At 39.2% G+C, this 9677-nt stretch overlaps 2 long non-coding RNA genes across 2 annotated transcripts; one reads left to right on the top strand and one right to left on the bottom strand.

Moving 5' to 3' along the window:
• Positions 1-3407: 3407 nt before the first annotated feature.
• Positions 3408-6779, bottom strand: LOC148864474 (uncharacterized). The gene is made up of 2 exons (XR_016110332.1): positions 6649-6779; positions 3408-3577 (listed from the first exon to the last, which is right to left on the bottom strand). It is a non-coding gene; the product is annotated as an uncharacterized LOC148864474 (long non-coding RNA).
• Positions 5147-5886, top strand: LOC148864475 (uncharacterized). Its single transcript, XR_016109449.1, has 2 exons — positions 5147-5693; positions 5780-5886. It is a non-coding gene; the product is annotated as an uncharacterized LOC148864475 (long non-coding RNA).
• Positions 6780-9677: the final 2898 nt, after the last annotated feature.

Below are 9677 nucleotides of genomic sequence, written 5' to 3'. Positions count from 1 at the left end.
ATTGTCACCTAGGATCTCAATGTGTTCTTGAGTGACTGTCTAGGTGACCACCAAGGGGATCAATACCTACCTTGTCTTCATCTTGGCATGCTTTCGTTTTTCTTTTTCTTGAGTAGCCTACGAAAATCGACAATATTTGCATCAAGTAAAAACAAATAATAGTATGAGCACATGTTGGTCGACTCATGGTACGTTCCTACCTATATTTGCCCAACTAAAATTAGCCTAAACGATCATGGTCTTGAACAGGAACTCCTTTATGTTGGCTTCAATATTAACCAAATTCTTGAAAACCCTAAGCTCTTTCTTGACCAACTCAAGATTCTACAAGCTGGTCACAGGGGCTAGCCATCTCATTGGCAACTTCCACGCCTCCGACCTGTTACATGAAAACATCGCTCATTCCAAGCATGATTGGAAGAAAGAGCCCCTTAAAACTAAGTGCCATTTTTCCAAGTTGCAAAGTAATTCCACCCCTTGGACTGATTATGGTTCTTCAACAAAAAATGCCCTTGGAGATTTTAGTGGATAGACCACGCTAACGGATCAGAGTCATATAAGTTACAGATAAATGAACCTCACAGAGTTTGAGACCAACTAAGAAATGGTCACTCAATGATCCATCAAGATCTAAGCCACCTACTCATCTATCAGGAACAACTTGGCCTTAAGTCTTTCCTTGTATATGCATAACCATCCCATAGGGGCCTAGCCACTTTGCTCCTCCTCGGGTCTAAGATATTTTTTCTAGATCCTCACCATGTCTCCTTGCCTCACGACACTTTTGATAAGCCACACCCCCTCCTTAGGCAACTTGACATCCTTGTTCTCGTCCACGCCATGTATGTCCACCTCGACGTTTTCATCCTCAGCCTCACCCCTAGCATGGAAGCAACTAGTCTTGGTATCTCTATCCTTGGCCCCCACAGTAGCCTCAGGATCCTCATCTCCATCGATCTCTAATCTCGGCCTCATCGGCTTTGACTTCAAAAGAAAATTCATCATCTTTTCGATGACTACATGCCTTATTCTACCTAACCTTGGCCAAGACAATCTCCTTAATCAAGTCGATTTGGTCACTAGCCAACTTTATCACAAAGTTGGAATGGGATCTATAATTAGAATTGGAACTGGACGAGGAGATACCGACCACCTAAGTCTTAAATGAACACTAACTAGTACCAACTTGAACTCCTAATTGGATAATGCCACATGTCCCTTGTTTTAGGGGTTACTCTGACAGACGCCTCCAAAGTCAAAGTGATGCATTAATGACCAACACCCATGTCAATCATACAAGCAAAAGAAATGCAATCCCTGAGATGGAACGTATAGTCCATGCACCATACAAGGAAATGGTTGTCTATCATGGAATGGTGGTGCAGCTTGAATCTAACCATTTTGTCATCCAACAATATTACTTTCTTTGACCAAACAACCTCCCAATAATTAAGTATCAAGATTATCGCCTCAGTCTCAAAAGTGGAGGTCAAATGATGAGGCCCATACATGTGAACCACACCCATGCCACCGCATGTCCCAAAATGAATTAGAGAGCAACCGATGACCCGAATCATCCCAACCACCTATTTGACCCAGTACTCATCTCCCTATAGGATTAGGAGTCCTCAACAACATGACATCTCTCCTATATATAGATACGACATCCTCGGATAAAAGGTACATAATTCATAATACTCTCTAGCTCCCTACTTCTTAGCTTTCCTCCCCAATCAACCTCCTCGGTTCAACTCGACAATCCCTTGCTCAATGACTTAAGCATTAGAGAGCTCACCCTGAGGGCATACCATGGGACTCTCCACTTTTTCACGTTTACAGAAGCAGCGCAATTCGACCACTCACCTCCACTATGTCTTTTTGGTCTATCCAATCCGTCCAAATTGATTTTGGACTGGACGGGGTCCAGTCTAAAACCGGTCCATTGACACCCTTAGCAACGGGGTGGCGCACCCACTCCCCATCCTCACCCCATAGTCAACATACTCTACCTTGTCCCCATTGGCGGGGCAGGGCAGCCACTCCCCATGGTGATAGGGAATCCCTGAATTTTCCCCTCCACGAGGCAACCACCTAAAAATAATTTATTTATAGATATTTTACAAATATGAGAGTATTTTAGAAATTGAATTGTGACAATTTGGGGGCTGCTTTATAAATGGAATTTTGGGATCTTAAGATTTTGGAGAAACTGAAAAATATTTTAAAAGTCAATATTAATTTAGGGATATTTTACTAGTTTCCATTGGGTTCAGGGCAGCTTCGGGGATGCAAGCCCCATCCTCACCCCGTCCTTTTTTTTAAGCAAAAAATATTTTTCCCGTCCTCGCCTCATCCCTGTTTAAGATTGAGGAAAACCTACCCTAATTGGGGAGGGGCGAGGCAGGCCCTGGTTTTACAAGGAAAATTGCCATCCCTACAATGGGGGGGGGGGGGGGGTTGGCATTCTCTCTGATTAGATCCTAACCGGATAAAATCTTGTCAATGCACATAACAATCAATATTAGTTTGTAAGGCTAGTTGGATTGGACAGTGGATACATACAGAAATTAAGGTTGCGCTTGGAGACAATGCAAATGGAGTATAAATCGTGATTTAGGATAAATTTGCTCTTTGGTTACTTTTGCCTATATTTGACAACATTGCATTTATGCATTGACAAATGACAGAACACACATTTTGTAATTCAATAGAACTCTGAAGAAGCATAAAAATGATGCATACATCTTTATGTTTAATTTTGTTGCATGTCCTCCCTTGGATGGTAACCATCCAATGATTATGAATATATAATTCTGTCAAGTGTTTTGGGCCCCAGACCGCCATTGAGGCTTGTGTTTCTGTTACGCCTGTCAATGAACTCCAAAAGTCCGATATTTAATTCAAATTATAATCTATCCGGGATTTAGATGATAGTATTTGTATTTAATAATCAAATCAGATGTGAATGAAGCTTTATTTGAGTTTGAATCTTGTAAAAATTCTTATTTTATGTATATATGTAATATATATAAAAAGTTTACAATTGATAAATTTAATATATTATATTTATATATATTTATTATAGATTAAATATAATTAGGTTTTTAATTTTTTTTATATTTTTTGGTTATTTTAAAGATAATAAAATTGTAGGAGATTAATTAAATCTAAATCCGATTCAAATTAAAATTCGGTATGATAATCAGATGCAAATGCGGATACAATTAGATTCGATCCAAATATGATCTGTTTACAGCCCTAATTCGTTCCCCCACCCGGGCCCTTGATTATGCTTTTCAAGATTTTTCCAACTGAAGAAGATTTAATTATATCTTCACTGATCTGACAAATTCATCCATTGAAAGACATTCTTGCTTCGACAATCTTTAGATGTTAGAACTACACGAGGCAAAATGGATTAAGAGTTGGTATTAAATCGGTCCATATTACAGAATCCCAAATAGGCTTGTACCGAATTCGTCCAGAGTAGGGTCTCGGAAACATTTACCCGATTGGCCCGCCCCCATTGACATCCTATTAGTTGCATGACAGAACCGAATAAGCTGAAGACCAAATCCTGCACACCAAATTGAACTTACTAATATTCTATACACATGGGGTTCATGTGAGACCCAAAACAAGAAACACTGGCATGTTGATTCGTAGTACACAACCTGACCGAATGTGTATAATTTTATCTCCAGCCAACCCGAACTCTTGCGAGGCTGAATAATTCATTAGACGAATGCATGGGACATGAATAGAACTCTAAGCCACTTAATCTGCAACTCACAAGATTGTTTTTTGTCTAGATTCCTTAGGCAAGTCGGCTTGTGGAAAACTCATGTCCAAGTATTATAATAATTCAAAAATGAAGACACACCGCCCATTTCCAAGATGAGTTAAGGGGACTGACAAAGTATGTGTATGTCAATGGTTATTAACTATATATAAAGCAAATTATTTGATTAGACATGTTAAGAAACGAAGATTCCTTTTAACTGTAGCAGCTTTCAATCAAATAATAGAGACTATGCTGGACAAAAATTCTCTCTCCGATTTCATGGGCAAATTGCTTATTACTTGGGTTTTGTTTATAATCCAAAAGTTTGTCGATTCTAACTGAACTGTGATCTTGTGAATGAAGCCATCTCTTCCTCGTCTTCTTCGGTTAAATCTATGATGTCCCCAAGATATGATACGGGTTAAGTGGTTATAACTTTTCTTTTCTCTCTATCATATCTTTCGATATCATGTACTTCCGATTCCATATGGCTTATTTGCTTATTTATTTCTTTTGATAATGCAGGTGTAATATTTTATTTTTTTAAGTTTGGAAAAATAAGTTGTAAGCATCTCAGGAAACCAATCCATTAAGGATTATGAAAAAAAGTAGATTAATTAGTGGGTAAAATACAAAAGCCTCCTATGAAGTTTTTGAGAATCATAAAAACATTTTCTATAGTTTCATTTTAACAAATATTTCTCTTAACTTTTGAGAAAATCAACAAAAACCTCCCTTCCCTTATTGTCTCAGACGAAAAACGTTAGATTGATGCACCAGTTTTTTTCCAAATATCTATTCTACCTTTTTATAAATTATTTTACATATAAAATTACTGAAATAATTCTATTTTAACTCAAAAAAAAATAAAATTTCATAATTTTGTATGTAAAATTACTGAAATGATCATTAAAAAGGTAATTCTTCCTTCCCCTCGTATCCTAACAAAACGAGCTACCTAAACCCCACTTCTTTGTTATATTGGCATCTATTTTCTCCGGTGATTACTGTCACATACCGCAGAAAGGGGGCCATTGGCAAGTGAGATGAGGATGAGGACGAGGAAGACAACAGAAGAAAGATCGGGATTCATGAATAAAGACAACGTCCTCCTTTGGTTTGCAACAATTTTTCCCGTTTTATTTACTGCCTCTCAAATTGGGCGATCAAAGCATCCATTTTCACTTTTTCTCTACTTTATCATAGATCGATGGCTGCTTCAGCAATGACGTGGAAGAGGATGGGCTGGGTTTTTTTTTGGTCTGTAATGTTCGCAACGGTTCGCGGGAATAGGGGTTTGGAATCGGAATCAGAATGGTTTATTCCAATTTAAACTGTTTGGTTGAGCAAAATTCGAATCCTATTCTCATTCCTGCTGGAATGGCATTTCCCCATTTGAAGGAATGACCATTCTCTATCCCTTCCTTGAGAATGAAATTCTATTCATACTGATTTTAATTTCCATTCCCATTCTTGTTTGAAGGGAATTGACTATTTTGATTCCAATTCTAGAGGATTTTAATTCCGATTCCGACCGTAAACCAAACGAACCCAAATTTAATTATTTGAATGTATGAAGTATATATAAGTAATTAATAAAAAAACCCTCAATAATTTAAGGGTTCGCATCCGCCCCCCACAGATTTGCCCCCCAAAAACTTCCCATGGATTCACAAACGCACTGCATGTCCTCCCACACGCGAATGCTAACCCGTTCGGAGTGTATGTATCCTCCCACTTCGCCCAAAATAAGTAATCTCTCAAACTCTCATTCCTTCCCCTCTCTCAAATCTCGGCCTCACTTGAATTCTCGACTTGGAGTGCGCGAACTGAAATCTACCGGAGCTTCCCCCGTTTGAGTTCCCTTGGCCAATACCGATGATCATTTCGGCAGCTTTATTTACCAGAGGTACGTTTTCCTCTTTGTCCTCGGTTTTTCCATTCTCATATTTTTTTTCTTATTTTTCTACCTTGTTTTTTTATTTTTTGCAATAGAAAAAACAATGGAAGCTCCGGCCCGCATGGGTATGTACAACAAATGTGTTTGATATTTTGATGCTTGAAACAAACAAAATCAATTAAATACTGATTTTGGGTTGAAATGTTCTGTTCTGTCTGATGAGCCAAAAAACCATGCCCGCATGTTTGGATGATTGGAGGAATTGGTGCTTCGTCTACAACGGGAAAGAATTAAGTTCTTTCTTGTTTTCTAAGCTAGGAGATGGCAACAGTTGACTTGTAAATATTTAGACCAGATAAAGAGACATAGCAAAGAGCATAGAGGTAGAGGAAACAAGAATCCTTCATGACAACCTGAGAACAAGAGAAGCAAAATTGTACATGCTGAGTGATTTGGAAAAACTGGATGCAATTTTTTTCGTTAAATGAAATTGGGTGATTCCATCAAAACCGTAAGTTGTCATTAAAAGTATAATAATTTTTCTCTTGTGAAGTGAGTTGTTGGTCAATGGAAGAAGCATAGAATTGTACATGTTGCGGCGGTTTTGACTTATCAGTGTCAATTGGCGAACTGGAAGAGGGCTCCCACTCCAACGAAAATGAGAAAAAAAAAATATTGGGAAACCAAATCTCTACGTAACCTTCATATTGAATTTCTACACAACCTTTGTTGGGAATCTTCTTGCATGCATGTAATTAGTATTCATAATGTATTTAGAAAATGGATTCCTACTGAAACTGAATCTCCTATAAATTATATAATAAAATTACGACAGTTTCCATAAAGATTTCTTTCAGAAAAAACAAAAAACAAAAAACAAGATATAAAATGAGAAAAAAAAAACAAAAACAAGATATAAAATGAGAAAAAAAAAAAACTTTTTTGAGAACTGAAGGATACTTACCTCTGATAAATAAATCTGATAGAACAGTTGTCGGTGTCGATTGGTGGAACTCAAAGGGGGGGGCAATCTCCGGCAGGTTTCAGTTATGAGAGCAGAAGGTCGAGCGGTTGAAGTGAGCTGAAATTCGAAAGAGGAATGACAAGGATGACCTTTTGGGCGAGAGGGAGCTAACGGCCGTCCCATGGGATGTGTGGGAGGACAGGCATGAATCCCCCTAATCCGCGTGGGGAAGGACACGCGGCGCACTCACAACCCGTGGGACGTTTTTGGGGGGCAAAGCTGTGGGGGACGGATGCGAACCCCTAATTTAAGTATGGAGAAAAAATGTGGTCCGATGTACTCGGGTCAGCCTGTATACTTCAAGGAGTTGATTGTGATCAGTGTTTTAAAAACCGATAGGTCGTGGGTCCCTGATTTGACCGTTTGGGTAGAATGTGTGTCAAAGCATGATACATTAGTGTAAATATATAAATATGGGATTTTACAAATTTTATATATAGTATCAATATATATATATATATATGTGTTTTATTTTTAAAAACTTTTAAAAAATATGAGAATTAAATTCAAGAAAAAGATTTTTTGATGAAAAAAATAGAAGAACAAGGCACATTGATTCTTTGGTACGCATATATCTCAAAAAGTTGTCTTGAAATGATATAACGATCATTCCAAATAAACAATTGAACACAAAGTTATGATCTTTAGAAGTTTTGAGTATAATGTTTAACCTGTGACCTGGTGGTTAGGTCAAATGGGTCACAATTCAACCACTTAAGTCAGACAGACAGTCATTACGGTTTTTCATCGAAAGCTGGGTTTTAGTAAAACCGGACTCACAACTATGATTGAGTGATGGTTCAACCGTTTCAACGATGATTTGAAAACACTGGATGTGATAATAAATGAGTTTTAATGTTAAGTTATTTCCCTACATCGGAATGATCATGGACCGGACCAGCCTCAGGCCTGGTTTTTACAGAGTATATTAATGGCCTTGAGGCCTTGCCCAAGCCTAGCCTACATTCCTAGGCTGTTCATATGAACTAATAATTTTATTTTTAAATAAATTAACAATTTAAATTTTATAATCAAAATAACAAAAAATATAGAATTTTTATGGCTGCTTGGACCCAAAATTCTGGGCCAGGTCAGCCAGGTCATGCAGGCCCGGACTGAGATGATCAACCCTACCCCTGGATAATCCGTTTGAGAAGGGGCTGGTTTTTGGATCTACAAATTTAAGCAATTGATATGGTCTGGATTTACTAATTATACAATTAACTAAGGTTCGAGACTGGGATGCAAAGTCATGATACCTTAAAAACTTACAGCCAAAACCACTCCAATGAGGTGATTATTTTCAAATTCACAGAAAATTTTGATTGGTGATCTTCCGATATCATGTCTTTTCGATATCATAGATTTTTCATTTAACTAAGTATAAAATTCTATTTTTATTTGCAAAATTTAATATGGTTTATGTTCTAGGTGAATAAATAAAAGGGACAGCCCATATATGTAATAAAGCAAAGGGATTGGGTTTTCCTGTGAGTAGAGAATTCTGAAATTGGACTTGTTGAATTATAACTTGGGTGGGTTGGTTTTGTCTCCAATTCACTCAATTGAAATTTAAAAGAGACAAAAAATTGAGGGAAAGTTCTTGATGAATCAGTTCTTGGTGATGTATTAATTTTTCGTGTTAAGTATCTCGTCATTTTGTCTGCTTTCAAATGACCGATGACTCAGAGGCCGAAGTAGAGAACTTTTGCTGGATGAGGACCTGGATGCCAGGTTGACCAAGCCGAGATGGGGGCAGATTAGGTGCCAAGCTAACTAAGCCGAGTTGGGTAGGTTAGGTGCCGAACTGACTGGGTCGAGCTGCATATTAGGTGATGAGTTGACCAAAGGGCCGAGTTTCCTATTAGGTGCCGAGCTGACCAGAGTGTTGAGCTGCCTATTAGTTGTTGAACTGACCAGAGTGTTGAGCTGCCTATTTAGGTGTCAAGTTGAACAGAGTGTCGAGCTGCCTATTAGTTGTCAAGCTGACTAGAGTGTCGAGCTGCCTATTAGGTGCTGAGCTTACCAGAGGGCCGATCTGCCTATTAGGTGTCGAGTTGACCAGAGTGTCGAGCTGCCTATTAGGTGCTAAGCTGACTAGAGGGCTAAGCTAGGCAGGTTAGGTGCCGAACTGACTGGGCCGAGCTGGGCAGGTTAGGTGCCGAATTGACTAAGCTGAGCTGACCAGAGGGTCGAGCGGGATTGATTGTTGAGCTTCGTAGTTCTTTAGAGGCCTACAAGGAATCAATGTCAGAGGACCCGGGGTGGCTAACCGGCGATGTCGCTCCGATGCTTAAGTCAGTACCCTCATGGTAAACTACAAGCTAAAAATCATAGAGTATGAGAGATAGAATCTACTTACTTGCCCCCCTATGCCATTGGGGTTGGTGCTTTTATATAGGCGTAGTTTGGCGTGGGTTTTACGCACCACATCCGAGATTTACGAGAAGTCGTCTAAGTGGTATGAAATTCCCTGAGGCAATCGCCATGCATGTTGACCACCCTCCGGATCGTTCGGTACGTGGGCCAACTTCCAAGAATCGTGGGAGTGTTGGGATATGCATGCCGAATTTATCGGCGAGCACGTCTCACTAGTCGCCAGGTCGACGCCTTTGCCAGGTCGCCTGGTCGGTGCCTGTGCGAGGTCGCCAGTTCGGCGCCTATGCCAGGCCGCCAGTTCGATGCCTGTGCTAGGTTGCTAGGTCGGACACCATTATCTTGGCTAAGGCAAATTGTTGCCTAAGTGGTTCCGGGTGTCACCTAGTTGTTCCGAGATACCACGTGTCACAATGTCATTGGAGGGCCAAGTCCGCCCTCATCAGTTCTCATTTGGTAAGAGCTCAAAATATGAATGAATTAATGTGAATGCAAATTTATTCAAATAAAATAATGCAAATCTGATTCGATTTTACACCAATAAATTTATGTTGTCTTCTTTGTGATGAGTGTGACGTGTGAACATTATTCCC

This window comes from Nelumbo lutea, chromosome 3, assembly GCF_056320005.1.
Source record: "Nelumbo lutea isolate HS-2025 chromosome 3, American lotus-T2T, whole genome shotgun sequence".
Classification (NCBI taxonomy): domain Eukaryota; kingdom Viridiplantae; phylum Streptophyta; class Magnoliopsida; order Proteales; family Nelumbonaceae; genus Nelumbo; species Nelumbo lutea.
This window is presented reverse-complemented; position numbering and strand designations above follow the sequence as displayed.